This window comes from Tachypleus tridentatus, chromosome 6 (assembly GCF_004210375.1).
Source record: "Tachypleus tridentatus isolate NWPU-2018 chromosome 6, ASM421037v1, whole genome shotgun sequence".
NCBI classification, from domain to species: Eukaryota; Metazoa; Arthropoda; class Merostomata; order Xiphosura; family Limulidae; genus Tachypleus; species Tachypleus tridentatus.
This window is the reverse complement of record NC_134830.1, coordinates 94,176,049-94,193,138: the sequence shown is the minus strand read 5'-3', so window position 1 is coordinate 94,193,138 and position 17,090 is coordinate 94,176,049. Positions and strand designations below refer to the sequence as shown.

General features: G+C 33.1%; 1 pseudogene across 1 annotated transcript in view; it reads left to right on the top strand.

Annotated features, from left to right (window-relative positions):
* The first annotated feature begins 9,585 nt into the window (after window positions 1–9,585).
* The window catches only part of LOC143253069 (SLIT-ROBO Rho GTPase-activating protein 1-like), a 112,637-nt pseudogene continuing 105,132 nt past the window's right edge, over window positions 9,586–17,090 (top strand). Inside the window, exon 1 of the transcript XR_013029360.1 lies at window positions 9,586–9,807. The product of XR_013029360.1 is annotated as an SLIT-ROBO Rho GTPase-activating protein 1-like (transcript). The remainder of the gene's footprint in view (window positions 9,808–17,090) is intronic.

The window sequence follows — 17,090 nt, the reverse complement described above, 5'->3', positions numbered from 1 at the left end:
TGATGTTAGGAAACTGACTTTGTACGAACAGTTCAATAGGATAATGAGGAAAGTTGATTGCCTCTAAAGATGTTATTAACAATTTTTTAGGAAAAACAAAGGCCCAAATTCAATTAGTTGGGCTGTGATAGGGGCTTTAAAGTTCATTTCTTACACGAACATATTGACTGTCCCTGAAAATCTCGATGACGTTAGCGAAGAACAAGGAGAATGGTTTATTCAAGACATCAGGGAAATGGAGATCATCGGCATGATAGCTGATTATTGCTGGTCATTGAAACGAGATGCTCCAGATGCAATTCATAGAATAAAGACCACAACTAGTTTTGAGACTAAAAAATGTAGATTTCACACAAAATTCAGGATGAATGAGGATGCAGATTCGTTTGACATCAATGTTCTAACTTTTTCATCGGTTTATTTGTATTTTTCCTAAATTGTATATTATTGTTATTGTCGAATTCTTAAGATAACGTCAATATATATATATATTTCTCTTGTTGTTCGAGTGGTTTAGAGTGAATTGTATATTGGAGTCTATGGAATCTAGAAATTTTAAATATTTGATTAAAGAAAGAATGCCACGGTTCCTTAATTCAAATATGTCACTCACGTATCCAAGCCAGATATCAAAGTCGATGTCGGTATCTTGGCGCCACTTTTCAAATGCCGTTGTTTCAACAAAGTACATAAATAATAGGGATGGAAGAAAAGATCTTGTGCACCTGACCCTTCTGGGTATTTAAAAAATTCAACATACCCAAATACCCACAAAGAAGAAGCGAACATAAATATTGCAACATACATAACACCTACTCTATCACCGCTTGCGACACCATTTAGTCGGAAACAGTTTGTTTTCTAAAAGAAAATATCCATTATGAAGGTTGAAACGTAAGATTTACATAATAGTATCTATTACACACATACATTGACGCCATATTCTGTTTGTATAGATGAGCAGAGAGCTATGATGTCCAATTTAAAGAGTATAGATGTGTTCGTCATTCTGTGAGATGTATTTTCTATGGTAGCATCATAAATGAAGTAAACCATAAAATGTTCACTTGCTTGTATTTTAATTTCGCAGACTTTATACAAGCTTCATTTAAAAAAGCGACCCGGCATGGCCAAGCGTGTTAAGGCGTGCGACTCGTACTCTGAGGGGATCGCGGGTTCGCATCCCCGTCGCGCCAAACATGCTCGCTCTTTCAGCCGTGGGGGCGTTATAATGTTATATTCAATCCCACTATTCGTTGGTTGAAAAGAGTAGCCCAAGAGTTGGCGATGGGTGGTGATGACTAGGTGCCTTCCCTCTAGTCTTACACTGCTAAATTAGGGACGGCTAGCACAGATAGCTCTCGAGTAGCTTTATGCGAAATTTAAAAAAAAATTAAAACGTTTTCATTAAGATCTTATTACCTCATGGTAAGAAATTTTCAGTTACTAATGAATTCCTGCGAAACTGATTTATTAATGTCAAAGAATTATGCGAAAATGGTTTTTTTGTACATATTATTGATCAAATTCTTCGAAACTATTTGAAACAGCAAAATTTAGGCAAACCTTCTACATGTGAAGCTCCAAAATACCCTTTAGTTCTAACTTTATCATATATTAATAAATACGATCTGAATATAAAAAGTTAAGAAAAATACTTCATAGAGTATTTCTCGTATTTTTTCACCGCAATTATCAAATGCCGTTTATAAATTTACTTGTCCGTATGGTTATATTGGAGCTTCTACGCAAACTGGGACTGGAATTAGCCAGCAACTGAACGTTGCCTTTAAATAACTGTTGGTTATACAAGCATTTCATTTTATTGTAACAAACTTAATTTTCATTTATTGAGAACGGTGCATGATGATAGCTAATAAAATACTGATAACTTGATACACTATGTTCACTGATAAAAAACAACTAATGTTTTGTGATTAGCACGTCTATAAAATGTATGTAGGTGCCATTTCCGAATGAGAAACGCCTAATAAGCATGCTTTGAAGTAAATAACAAGTCTGAATCATGGTGTTTATAATTTGAAATCGGGTTGAGCGAAGATAAACGCCGTACATAGGAAGTCTGATATACGTATATAATGAAGAGCCAGAATACTCTAACTCTAAACTTATGAAGCTTATGATGATTAATATGATTTGTTCTAGTAAGAAGTATAGAGTACCAATACTACTTTACTATGTTTAATGTGCGAATAAATTGTAGTGTTTTGTAAGTTTAAAAGTAATTGCAGTCTTGGAAGTGTACAACAATGCATAGTGATATAGTATGAGGAAAATGTTAATGTTTGGAAATTAAAGTGTTGTTTAAAACTCTTACCAACCAAACTCTACGTGTGTATGTTGTATACATATACACATGTGCGTACTTAGGTATTGTAAACATTAATAAAATCACTTTAGTTAAAATGTATGTTCCCCACTCTGTCATTTTATTGTATTTCTTAATTTGAGTTAAAAAACTTGTGGTTCATCCACACGTATAGTCCTCCAATGTGGCTTTGCTATAAAAAAGCACACACTCCACACGTATAATTCTAGATTCAAAAATTTTCAGACAAGATAGTTCTGTCTATTACACAAATTATTGTCATATTTTGAACTTTGATCAGCTATCAGTTTCTCTCACGTTAAAAACAAGATTAAAAGTGTTTCCTGTATTTAGTACTAACAAATCAAACATCGGATTTATTTCTAACCTCGATTTAATCATTTGTTGTTGGGATTTTTCTCATGTTAATATATGTTCGTCGTAACTATAATTTTATGCACAAAACTAATTATACTCCTGTAATGTCAAATGTAAATTCAGATTGGTAGGTAAGTAGTGTCGACTGGACACTTTTTCTTCTACTCTATCGCTTCAAAATTCGGCATGGCTAACACAGATAGCCCTTGAGTAGCTTTGCACGAAGTTCAAACATTTTATATATTGGGTTGAGGAATAATTCGTGAGTGTTTTTTTCAAGTTAAAAAATAGATTCATAAATGAAACGCTTTCGCAAAATATTTCATGTCATTTGGTAGATAAATTTTTGCTCTAATAGATGGTGTGTTTGATTTTCATATGTTTTTAATTTTTGCTTTCATTTTCAGCTCATTAAATGGAATGTCAACTGGACAAAATCGAGCATTTTCGACACCATCTGCTTTTCGCATTTAATTTCTTGCAATTTCATTTAAAACAATGCATACTCAATACCTAGGTATTACATGAAATAAAGTATCATAATAAATGTTTTGGGTGTAATGTGTTCATGCATTGAAGTATTGTATAGTCTTGCATGTAATGCTTGAATGAAATTATTTAAAAACGCTCACGAATTATTCCTCAACCTAATAAGTTCAGCTATCACGTATTTTAAGCATCGATTTATCAGTTTATTTCAAATTATTTTATTCTTTTATGTGTTATATGAATGTACCTTGTCTTTCTGTCTTTTTTCTCGCAAAATTATTTTTATTCTAAATTTTTGTTTTAATATGCGCAGATTTTACATAAAACATGAAAGAGAAACAATTAACTTGATATTTATTCATGGTTCCTTTGTTGTTCTCGAAATTAGACAATATTTGTTAACGTTGTTTTATACACACACATTCTGTAAGGATGTCGACAGTAGTGTCCTTCAGCGTTTGTCCAGGTGATATCTACAAATTACGACCCAACCTATGTTGTAATCAGAATGACCATGTCATGCGAGTAGTGCATGTCACTCTAGAATTCTTGCGTAATAAGGATGGTTAAATATAAAACGTCGGGTCTGGAATATCAGTTAGTAAAGTCTGAACAGTCTGGTACTTGGTTCCGACATGAACAGTTAAAAAGCAAAGATTCACTAAAAGTAATCATCCACGGTTATTATAACCATTAGTACAATATAATGTTTGTGTTGCTTTGTCATAATTAAAACTATACATTTAATTTTACACTTCATGTTTTGTCTCTATTTCATTCAACATGGAATTGGTCAGCATAATCGATATCTTGATCAAATCGCAAGTTATCAAATGAGCTGCGCTTAGGTGGATCTTTAAAGTAAATTTAGTTTCATCAGGATATACCATGTGTGTAACAATATATATATATATTCTGAAATTATTGTTGTAACATTCTTGCTAACGAGAAACCCACTTAAAATAAATGTATCTCAGAACAGCTGGTATGAGTATTAACACTTTTATTGATAAAGAGAGAACAACGTTTCAACCTTCCTAGGTCATCTTCAGGTTAAGAAAAAACCAGCCGTTCTGAGATGTTATGTACGCGATATCTTGCTATCGTGTCATGTGTTTACCTTTTTTTTTTTTACCTTTCAACTGCAGTTGATATTACATTAGCATAGGCGACTGCAATTGACAACATATTATATAAGCATTTTGCGCGCAACATTTTGAATAGCCAGCTGCAAAAAATTCGCGAATCTTTGCGCGTGTGGCTGTAAGCAAGGCTCCCAGTGGCACAGCGGCATGTCTATAAACATACAGCTTTAGAAATAGGGTTTCAATACCCGTAATGAGCAGAGCAACTTTGTGTTTGACTTCAAACAAAACAAAATAACAATTGCTGGCATATTTATACAAGCCACAAACGAAGTGTTAAATATCGGATTTGTAATATTTATGTTAAACCGTATGACGTTGGTCAAACAAAACATTTTATGTTAAGATGTGGTATAGTTATTATACCTTATAATATGTTATCTCTTGACAGCGAAATAACAAACATAAAAGCATCTTAATCATCAATACAGAGGTTATAAAGTTACAAATTCTTCTTAGGCTCGGGGGATCAACCATGTTTGTTTTGCTAGGGTCGTATTTTGTCTCAGTCCGGCACTGCACAGAATTTTAACAGATATTTGTAAATTTTATTAGCACAAAAATCATGGGTAATATATTTAGGTTACATATGTCAACGTGTAGAACCTATGTAAGTATCATTTCAATTGGAAAAGTTAGTTTTAAAATTGCATCTGGAAAAAAATATCACTTTTTAATTTTCACAATAATACATTAGGAACAATCAAATACTAATATTTACTGTATCTCAGAACAGCTGGTATGAGTATTAACACTTTTACTAATAAAGCAGAGAACAATATTTCGACCTTGCTATGTCATCTTTATTTTTATTTCAAGTGGGTTTCTTGTCATCAAGAACTAATATTTACTGTTTTTCATCAATTTTATTTTTTATGATAGCTTATCACGCTCGTACACGTAAAAAAAAAAGCTTATATAGCTACAATGGTGCTGCTTATGGTATATACCATTTTCTACATAGGTTACATTGTTCTGGTGAAGCATTAACATTTTCTGGTTTGAAGTATACGCATTATTCCAGATTCCCGTAGTATTAGCATGCGATTTATGTGAATTGTACTTAGCACAATGTGTTAGTTTCTAATCTCGCAACTTAGTACCTCCCTTTTTAACATTCTGCATACGGGCCTGCATATAATATTCAACATAAACTTATGTTCTTCAGCACTCGACATTTAATTTTAAGTTGAATCTTAGAAAGGCTTCGTTGAGGCCCGTAGAAGCCGCAAAGACGAGACTTTGATTGAAATGAAGTTCTCTGATAATTATTCGGACTGTAAGGGTCTTTTGTTTTTTTCCTAACTTTGTTCAACTTTGTAGATTTCATTGATATACGGGCATATCATTGGTTTATTGCTTACGTAATAGTAAATAATTATTCCAGATTATTGATTATTTTGTTTCTATACCACCATGGCAGCAACATGGTGTCTAATATTATATTGTTCTATATACCTCAACATTTTGTTCTCGTTATTACCTCTTCTGACAACAAGAATGTTTCGAAGTATTTTGAACCTGGGTTAAAACTAGAATATCGTTTTTATGATGTCAATTAAAAGTTATAGCTGACAAATTCTGTCAGCGAACAACGGTCACGAAGTAACATCATTCACTGGACAAAGAAAGAAAGAGAACTTTGTTTTTTTCCTACTTGGCTTTTTTCATAACAAATTTGGCAGGAAGTCGTTTCGGGAACTGACGAAATATTCACTGAAACAGTAGAAACGACTGTCCGCTTCTTTACATAGGTACGTTTGTGTGTGTGTGTATGTTGTTTATAAATAAATATTGTTTTCATTGTCATTTGAGTGTGTTTAATCTGTTTATACATCAAGCAACTCAACATTCAGCCCAGGTAACAACTGTAGACCACCCCTCTTATTTCTTGATCAACTTGCTTTTATTCATCTGTTTGATACTTTTCAGGTAATCAGTTGTAACTGAAAATATCACCTTTCCCTCAAAGTATCTGGACTCTCCAAATTTCATGAAAGTAACTCATTAGTTGTTCTTTTTTAAGTAATGTTGATTTACGATAACTATTATAAATAACTACCAATAAAAATGCGTCTAAATATCACTTTTTGGTTCTGTAAAAATTTCCCATGACCAATCTTTACACAACGTTTTTAACTACTAATATCGAACAATACTATTTGTTTGTTTGGAAATTTCGCACAAAGCTACTCGAGGGCTATCTGTGCTAGCCGTCCCTAATTTAGCAGTGTAAGACTAGAGGGAAGGCAGCTAGTCATCACCACCCACCGCCAACTCTTGGGCTACTCTTTACCAACGAATAGTGGGATTGACCGTAACATTATACACCCCCACGGCTGGGAGGGCGAGCATGTTTAGCGCGACGCGGGCACGAACCCGCGACCCTCGGATTACGAGTCGCACGCCTTACGCGCTAGGCCATGCCTAATCAAATCAACTAACTGCCAGTTAATCTTTGATTTTTTAATCCTTATAATTTTAAGGAAATTCTTATTATATAATTGTTACATATTTTATTACAAAATACATATCTGCTCAGCCATTTTATTGACAATTGTATTTATTATTGAATTGTAAAATTTACGTTACTCAAACATAAGAACTTCTGGAAGACTAAACACAAACAAAAGTAATTACTGAAAGTGTCAAACTCTTAGGCTATGTTTGTGCGAATTCTATATTTGAGACCTAAGGACTGAGGAGACAGAACTTTAGAAACTATAGTATATAAAGGTTAATTTGATATTGGTTATAGCTGTAATTTTGGGAAAAACTACTTTCAGAAAGATTAGATATGATACTCTTTCATTACAAATTTAATTTTAAATTTACTATGCAATCACCGCAGTTTCGCTTCTGTATACTAATAAATTAGGTTTAATTATATTCAGGAAAATTGAACTAATTTTCATATCTTTTTCGGGCTCTAGAGTAGGGATACAAGTTAAACACTTATATGCAATCGCGGCTCGTTTGGGTTGAGAAAATATTTTACATAGAAGAGCGAACAATGTTTCGACCTTCTTCGGTCATCGTCAGGTTCACAAAGAAAGAGGTAACTGACCGGAAGCTGACCACATGTTTGAAAGGGGTTGTGTAACTGAGTGTCAGAATGTAGAGGGCGGTATTAGATGTTTGAATATATAATTTTATTTATTTTATTATATTAAAATAGGTATAAAGGCGTTCCTTTATATTGGTTTGTTTTGGGTTTAAGTTGTTGTATAAGTAAGGCTTCTTTAATTTTGCGTTTGTTTATGTTTGTTTCTTTATTTAGTATTTGAGTGTTTTCTATGGTTATGTTGTGTTTATTTGACTTACAGTGTTCGAAAACGTGTGAAGGTGACTTTTTATGTTCTTTGAATCTGGTTTCCATTTTTCTACTTGTTTCTTCAATATAGGAGTCGTGGCAGTTATCACATTGTATTTTATAAATAATGTTGTTGTGATGTTTGTCAGTGTAGTTTTTACATAGTATAGACCTCAGTTTTGTGCCTGGTTTTTGAATAAATTTGGTATTAACTGGAATGTCATATTTTGTTACTAATTTTTGCCAAATGTTGGTTATTTGTTTGCTGATGTCAGAAATATATGATATACAGCAGTATATGGTTTCGTGATTTTTTGATTCGTGAGATATATTTACTTTAGTTGATTGATTTTGCTTTCTGTCTAGGTGTGTGCGTATAATGTTTTCTACGCTTTGTGGAGGAAACTTATTGATGTTGATGAAGTATTGTTTTATTTTGTCTAATTCATCGTTAATTTTATCTGGTGAGCATAGTTTTATGGCTGTGTTTATTTGGTTTCTTAGTATGTTGAGTTTTTGTTTTGTTTCATGTGCTGAGTCCCAAGGAATGTATAGTCCAGTATGGGTGATTTTTCGGTGGATTTCTGTTTTGAATTGTGTGTCAGTTCTTGTAATTTTGAGGTTAAGAAATGATATGTGATTGCTTTCTTCCTGTTCACATGTGAAGTTAATGTTGTGATGTATAGAGCTAATGTGATTGAAAAAATTAAGTATGTGTTCTGTAGATTTGAATCCCGCAACCGTGTCATCTACATATCTGTACCAGTATAGTGGTGGATGTAATGCTGTGCTAATTGCTTGTGTTTCAACTTGTGTCATAAAAATATTGGCTAGAACTGGTGATACTGGGTTGCTTATGCTTAGGCCATTTGTTTGTATATAGTTTTGGTTGTTGAACATGAAGTTTGTCTTTATCGTGGTGAATTCTATGAGGGTTGCTAACTGGTTACTGGGAATTTCTATAGTTGGGTTAGGGTCTCGGATATAGAGTTCTAAGGCTATCTTGCAGGCTTCAGTGGTTGGAACTTCTGTAAAGAGGGATATAACATCGAAACTGGCCATTAAGGTTTTATGATTAAGTTGATTTAGATTAGACTTGAAATTAAAAGTCTTTTAACGCAAAATTAAAGAAGCCTTACTTATAGAACAACTTAAACCCAAAATAAACCAATATAAAGGAACGCCTTTATACCTATATTAATATAATAAAATAAATAAAATTATATATTCAAACATCTAATACCGCCCTCTACATTCCGACACTCAGTTACACAACCCCTTTCAAACATGTGGTCAGCTTCCGGTCAGTTACCTCTTTCTTTGTGAACCTGACGATGACCGAAGAAGGTCGAAACATTGTTCGCTCTTCTATGTAAAATATTTTCTCAACCCAAACGAGCCGTTTTTGCATATACATTTCTCTACAAGTGGGTTTCTCGACATCACTGAAGTTAAACACTTACTTGTCCCAACAACAAGATATCCTGCTTAATTGGGAAATGAGATCGTGACGTCATCCATGTACGTTAAAACATTGCGTTTGTCTCACTGATTTAGAAAATCAATAAATTTAATTACTTTATGTAATTATAATGCAAAATAACCAAAAAGTGGAAAGTTAAGAAGTAAGGCATGTACTAGACGCGAGAAAGTTTTGGAATGAATGTCATGTTTTATAGTAATTTTGGCATCGAAACTTGGTTTCAAAAAATAATACTGTCACTAAAGTGTTACAATTAGAATACTTTGTTACATAAAAAACAAACAAACGAACAAACAAGAACCAGTAATTTCGACTCCAGAAGGCCTTCCTGCCGTTCTATATTAAACGCATTTCCTCATCAATGTCAGCGGATGCTTTTGTAGCGCCCTCTGTAGATGTTTGCCATTGGTGGATTTTCCTGCAGTAGTATGCTCAAGTTATGTAGCGCGTGGAAAGCTTTATGTGTCGGTGTTGTTCACGTTCATGTTACGTGAATTGTGCCATAAGAAATTTTACGAAAGAAGACTAAACGTAAAACTTTACGTGATGTTTATATGTAACTGAAACTTTCGATGACAAAATTTATTTCGTTAAGAAGATATGGCTCTTGAGAGGAAAAGTATAAAGAATGAAAGGGACGTCCTGTTGTTTCTTGACGGGCAAGTGAAAGGTACGGCATTAAGTAAAGTAGTAATAGATACAAGGGACAGTCTATACGAATAAGCTTGAATTTTTGATATCCTGTTATTGAATCAGTGAGTTGTGACAGTTTCACCATGCTTGTTTTTTGTTGTGTTTGTGCTGAATAAGGAGTTTGACTTTTTTGTAGCAGCAAGAAAAAATGTATCAGTATTATTGTATGTCTGTTTTATATCTACTTCGTCGTAATATAGTCCCACACAGCGATACAACTTTATAAGCTTTTTTTGGTGTATTTTACTTTATACTTTTCACTATAGCTTTAGGTTAGTGAATAGCAAAAGAAGATACAAGATGTTTAGGGGGTATATAAATGAATGAATAACCAAGATTCACTTAAGGAATTGAGTCTGGAGGATGACTCTTTCTTCCATCTGAGAAGATGAAGTATTTTTTTAGTATTATTATTTCAGAGCTTTCTGAGGTCAATTCCTGACCCTCTATTTGATTTTTACCAGTCATTAACTTCTGCGGGTCAGCAGTTAGGAATACTTTCTGCCACCGTCAAAAACACATTTTCCTTCACTTGCAAAGACCGTTGTTACTCTTAGAATCGAGATTCTGAACAGACTTAGGAAAGAAATGTCAAGAACCATTCACTGAAGGAATGGAGAGTTTAAAAAAATCATATCTTTGAAAATGACTGTATTAAAGACCTGAGGGGAGATTAAATCGATCATAATATTTTGAAAGAAAATATCCTTTTCGGCTCGCTTCAACCTTCTATGCATTATAACAACTTATAGACAGATCAGATTTCTTTAAAGAAGTGCCAATATAAATGATTCCAGAAAACAAACTATATTTATATCACTTGTATCACCACATTTTTCTATATCTATTTAATTATTCTTGTTTTTGTTATTATTGGAAAAGAGAATCCTGCCCATGTGAAACCCAGATCCTTTGGATCTGTCCATGTATAGTTTTGTTGTTTGGTAGTTGAAGGCTTACGCTGATTAGTTTTCTATAAAAGTAATACTTCGTGTCAGGAAATTAGCCCCAAAAGCGTAATATAATGCGCGTAGAGTTACCAAGAATTACCATTTTACTATGTTGTTCACAGTGTATGGCACTAATATTGGGTTGACTAATTTCAGATAATTTAGTTTAATAAATTCCGTTGTTTCGGGTAGTTCGTACCGACTTGTTTTCACGGCTTTGTTATATTGTTCACTTCTAACATCTTGTCTCTTAATTTATTTCCGACGTCGTGATTTACACACAGCGCTACAAAGTCGCCGGCGACTTTATTGGATCTGAAAAGTAAATTTCATTGTATTTGTACTGTTGGTTATTGTGTTACATGTTATACTAAACAAATTATTTCCGTCTTTTTATTATTATTATTAAAGCTGACGAAGGCGATTTTATTAAAACACTATTCGTAAGAAAGAAAAATATATGCAATCGTTCTATTACTGCCTTAATTATTCCTGTTTTTTTTTATAGTTTGCTAGTGGTAAACTGACCATTTAAACAATTCCCTGATTGTTCATTATTAAATTTGCCGACTAACCGGGACTCGACCACTAGCAGAAGACAAAAGGTGGATAGCCTTTTGTAGAGCTTGCGCTAAAAAAAACGCATAAAAAATTCAAACTTGTCACCCTTGTTCGTGTATGGCTTTTTAACACTTGTGGTTTTGTGCATATCTATTAACAAATTCAATGGAAAGCTAATTATTTTGGTGTAGCGTGTCCATTTTATTTCGAATTTCAAAAAACATTTGACTTGGTCTGTCCTTTTATAAAGAATGAAAAATGTGAAAAAAAATCATTGTATTGAGATTCTAGAGTGACTGAATGGGAGAAAGCATAGCACAGAAGATTGGTATTAGTTGGGTCTTGTCAGTCATACTTGATTATTGTTACTACTACTAGTGGAGAATCTTAGGGTTCAGTACTTGCCTCTTTATTTATATGAAGACAACGATATTGTGTCGTGCGGCCAAAACAACTTGCATTGTGTGTTATGCACAACAGTGATAAATGGACGATTTTCCTCTTGTTGTATCTCGGACTGTGGTAACCTAAGCTATCACATATTTTCAATAGATACATGAAATAAGGATCAAACAGAGCATATCAAGGCAATCTATTAAAAAATCCCTAAAATCTCCAATTCTGAATGAATTTCTTCCTATTTTTATCTTCGCACCGAAAGTACAAAAACTTTATTTGATAGGAAGGCATACTTTCACGGAGTTTTTTTTTTCAGTTTTGGTACACTGAAAGATGTTTACGACCTATAATTCAATGTCAAATTTGGTCTAAATATAAGCCATATGTGCAAAGTTATTCAACAAAAACAGCTTAGTTTTTATCACAATCTTTTCACCTGTTTAAATAAGAAGCAAGCAATCGGTCTAAAATATTTACTACAAGAGTAAAAGTGAGACTTTTGGTTTTTGTCAGTTGTACTAAAGACGGCTGATTTAGACCAGCAAAAGTGTAAAGTGAAAGGACGTGCAGATACATAAATATTGGTTAGGCCAACTTGACAAGCAAAACTAGATTAGCAGTTTCTAGCAGAAATTTCCAAAAGAATCGTACGGATAGACGCTTGTTATTGATTATTAATTGCAAACTTTTCATCACAAATTTACTAAGTCGAATAAAATTATCCAAATTAACGAATGTTTAGCGTCACGTGATATTAACTTAAGAAATTGGCGTAAGTAATGGTGCTTAATGTGGTTGTACGAATACATGCGAGTGATAACAATACTCTGTTACTCTAGTTTTCTTGGCGTTACTGCAAAGGACGTTATTAACACTGTGGTAAAGAGGAGGAACTACCACCATATATTTTAAAGGATCTGGGTGGTTCTATGAATCTTAGATGTGTTCCAAATAATAAATAGGGTTCGGTCCTAAAAACTAATATTGGTTAGTTTCGAGTGTTACTTATTTGCTGTGGTTAGTTGGTTTGTACTGACAAAAAGACATTATATCTAATCAAAAACACCTTGGGTGTTAACAAAGTTGCAGTAAAAAAAAGAAAGATTGAGCGTGCAAATTAAAAGAATGAAATCAAAATTGGTGGCCAAACTGGTAACTACACTTACAGTAGTGATAAGAATGTTACAGCAAATATTCATTTATTGGTTAGCCATGCTGAGTATTTTATTTTACCCATCATCACACGGCTAGTTAGAGAAAAACACGGTTGTTTTTTTTTTTAAATTTATCTGTTGTTTATCTTGCAAGGTTGTAACTTCCTTTATTCTGCTTTCACTCTACTTCTGTCATGAGTGGTACACTCCTTTTTCTTTGTCTACTTCCTGACTAGTATAATGTCTTATCCACAGTTATTTTCTGTCTCTGTTTAATAAAATAGTAGTTCCTCTTTTTATTGTCTAATTTCTGTTTCGTTAGAAGAGTAATAGCCCTCCTTTATTTCCGTCTACATAGTGTCATAAAGTATGGTCCTCCATAATATGCATCTACATTATTAGCAAAAATTGTAAATTTAAAGAGGGGAATATGGATTTTCTAAAAGTACAGATTCAAGTTGTGTCAAAATACAATACTTATATTTTCAAGCCTACAACCAGGGACTCTTAAAAAAAAGTAAACAAATAAGGCTAGAAATAGTATCTATTATTTTCTCATGGTATTTATAGCTTGAGAAAATAACGTAGACACTACTCCCAGTCTTGTTTGTTTACTTTTTATTTTTAGAGTTCCTAGTAGTATGCTTGAAAATATAATATTTACATTTTGATGCAGCTTGTTTCTGTACTTTTTTGAAGTTTTAATTCCCTCTTTTTAAAATTTAACAATTTTTGCTAATATTATTTCTTATGCTTTTTTTATTTCCACTCATGAAGAATAAATTTTAAGCTACGTATGTGTGTATTCGATTAGTTGAATGTTATATGATTTTTAACAGTTTGTTTCTGCATTGGCTTTTTATCCCACCCAACTACCATTACACCGAACTTATTCAGAATAAATTACAAATGTACAACAAAGAATAAACACATTTACAAATATGCAAAGTTGTTCTCAAAGGGACATTTGGAAGGCGGAGATTTTATCATCATAGATTTACTGACTGGCTTCCCTGAATGTCACAGTGTAATGTAATAAAAGACGAGCAGCAACACAGCAATCTCATTAGAAATGAATAATGTTTCTTCTAAGACAATTCAGCACAAATTAATGCAATGTAAACAAACGCAGTAACATGCTTAGTTTTGTAGGTCTATATGGCAACAGCCTGATGTGCAAAAGTGTTTGCTAAAATAAGACAGCACAAATAGCCTACAGCAACAAGTTAATTACTGACAATATCTACAACTGCTGTTTTAACACCAACTAATTAAAAATATAAATAGCTATATGAAGTAGTGTAACATGCAGTGGCAATATAATGCATACACACTCATGATTTCAGCTAAGTACAAGAAACATTAGAAAGAATTACCATCATTCCTTTTGTAAAATTACTGTGGTAAACGTCCACTGTTAAAAACTTGCTTAAGTATAGTCATGTAAATCCAACAAATTCGACTAACAATGAGCAGCAGTTTTCTATTAACGTGCTAGAAAATGCATGAGTTGTAGCTTCCGACTAATGTGCACGCTAGAAAACACTGGATTTTTTTTAATTGTAGAAAGTTATGAACTTATAATACTTCAGCATAGCAAAATTAAGGTGGTTGAATTAAGTTTAAAATTACTTCCTTTGTTTTTGCCAAAATTTCACAGCGATACCACATTACAGTAGATATCACTTCCATTAACTTTGTTGTGTAGTCACAATAGGAAGTGGTAGCTTCAGAAAAGTGTCAGCAATAAATCTGCAGTCTTGTTTGCTTACTTTTTTGCGATCGTTATTTGTATTTTATAAATTCTCAGTTTTTAATTATCTTATATGTTGGCTTATTCAATGTACAGTTATGGATAAATATATACTTAGATTAAGACATAACCCCCACTTAGCACATAACAAAATTTTACCAGTAGAAAAGCAGATTTTTCAATCAAAATAAAATAAAATGTCAAAGACTTAACTTTAAGTAAAGCTTCATGTACTTAAAAGTAATTGTTTATTAAGTACAGTGACTCTGTGCCTGAAGTTTAGTGTAAACATGCATTTAATACCCACAGAGTATAAAACAACTTGGCATCTATTAAATCATCTTTAAAATAGGTCATGGGCATTCGCAGCGATTTGTATATGATATCTTTCTAGATTTTAGCCCAAAATATCCAACCGATTTTGCTCTAGGCTTGTAAAACATCAACAACACTAATAACATGAATGAAGAGACAAATTTTAAATTTGTCTACAATTGTGAAATCACTTATTTTGCATCTTATTAATGTTTGGGTGTTCTTTACTATTGAAAAGAAAAATTTCGAGTATTGTTTGAAGAACATGTCTGCTTTATAACAAGGTTTTTGTCTGAATGTTTTATTAGAGGTTTGAACAAATTTCTGTGCGATTACCATTATGAACCACTCTAGTGATTCATGATATTATGTTTATCTGAATAGTAACTCTGCTTTATATTGTGTCTCTTGTAGAGTAATGCTAGCTGAAAAACATCGCGGTAGACACATCAGATGTGGTAGTAACTGTTCAAATCGATCCCTTAAGTAGCAGGAATTAGTCCGTAAAAAATAACTAGGAGTGCACGTGCCTGTGTGATAAAGTAACAGTGAAGTAATCGTATTATCATGACTCATCACTGTGGGCCTAATTTGTTTTGTCTGAAGACCGTTTCCATTCTGTTGTTTTTTGGAGCGTTATGATGTATCAACGTTCCTTCCTAGTAAATGACTGCTTATCATCTATCACATAAAACAATCTTTAAAATGCATACGCTTGTTGTAATGTTTTTCGACGTTAGCATTTTTTGAAAAATTTTCTGCGATATTTCATTTCTCTGTTTTTTTTTCATCCTTCGTTATATGTTTATCGTGTATTACTAAGGCATTCGAAATCGGGTTACAGTTTGTTTTTCTGGTTAGGTTAAAACAGACTAGAGACTTTTCACAGCCAGTGTCTTATCTAATGCGCGTTTTAACATTGGACATATACAAATATTTGTATTTTGAATTGGAAACTGCACAATCACTGTAGGAGGTATGAAGATTTATTATTTTTCTATGCATTTATTGAAACTTTGTTTATTGGAAGGACCAGTTGATCACGGCGCTTGGCTTTCAATCCGAGGTCGTGGGTTCGAATTCTCGTTCCATCAAAAATGCTCGCTCTTTCAGCCATGGGAAAATTATAAAGTGACGATCTATCCCACTATTCGTTGGTAAAAGTAGCTCGAGCATTGGCGTGGGTGGTTATGACTAGCTGTCTTTTGCTGTTAAATTAGTGACGGCTAACGTTGATAGCCTTACTGTAGCTTTTCACGAAATGTAGAAGAAAGTTTATTGGAAAATGTTCATATATTTTATTTACGTTATTATTGCTAAACTATAAAAGCGTTATTTTGTACTTATTTTATTCTTTTGCATAAGTTGCTTACTCAATAAGACAGAAATACTTCCAGTACTTTAAATATTTTTATGTAGTTTCAAGACCTGAAAACGCTACAATATAAGCTTGTTGATACGAAATGTAAAGTGTAACTTTTGGATGACATTATTTCAATGTTTTGTACTTCAAACGTAACAGTTGTGTTAATTTCTCCTGAGAGCATTGTTTTGAGAGATTTTCTCAAATACTAATGATGTGACAACCACATAGTGGTAAAGATGAGAAACAGGTTCACCTACAAGTGTGTAAAGGGACAAAAAGAAAGATGTGGCATTTTCTCATATCTTTTAATCAATTTATGTATTAAAATTGATGGACTTAGGGACAAGTATGTATTATTTGATTCTAACTTTTAATAGTATAGCCTCAACATCCGAGAATACTGGTGCGATGGACATTTTGGTGACTGGAACACAGTTGCTGCAGATTTGTAGAAATCTGAATGATTCATACCAGGCTTAAAGGCAAGTCCTTATGAAAACGTGTTCACTTATGTAAACAATGTATGTATAATAATGAGAAGATGGTATTGTGCCTATTCTTCTGTTGATGATGATATTAAAAATTTAGGTGGTTGCATCAAACTGTGTGCTGGAGCAGTTGAAGTTATTACCAATAATATCTGCAACTGTGGATACTACTCGGAACCATCTTTTGCGAATTATGATGAACCGAAAGCTTATGTAAAGTGTTGAATAAAAGCTTCATTGTTGCACATTCTACAAGGTTTTGTGGCTCAATCAC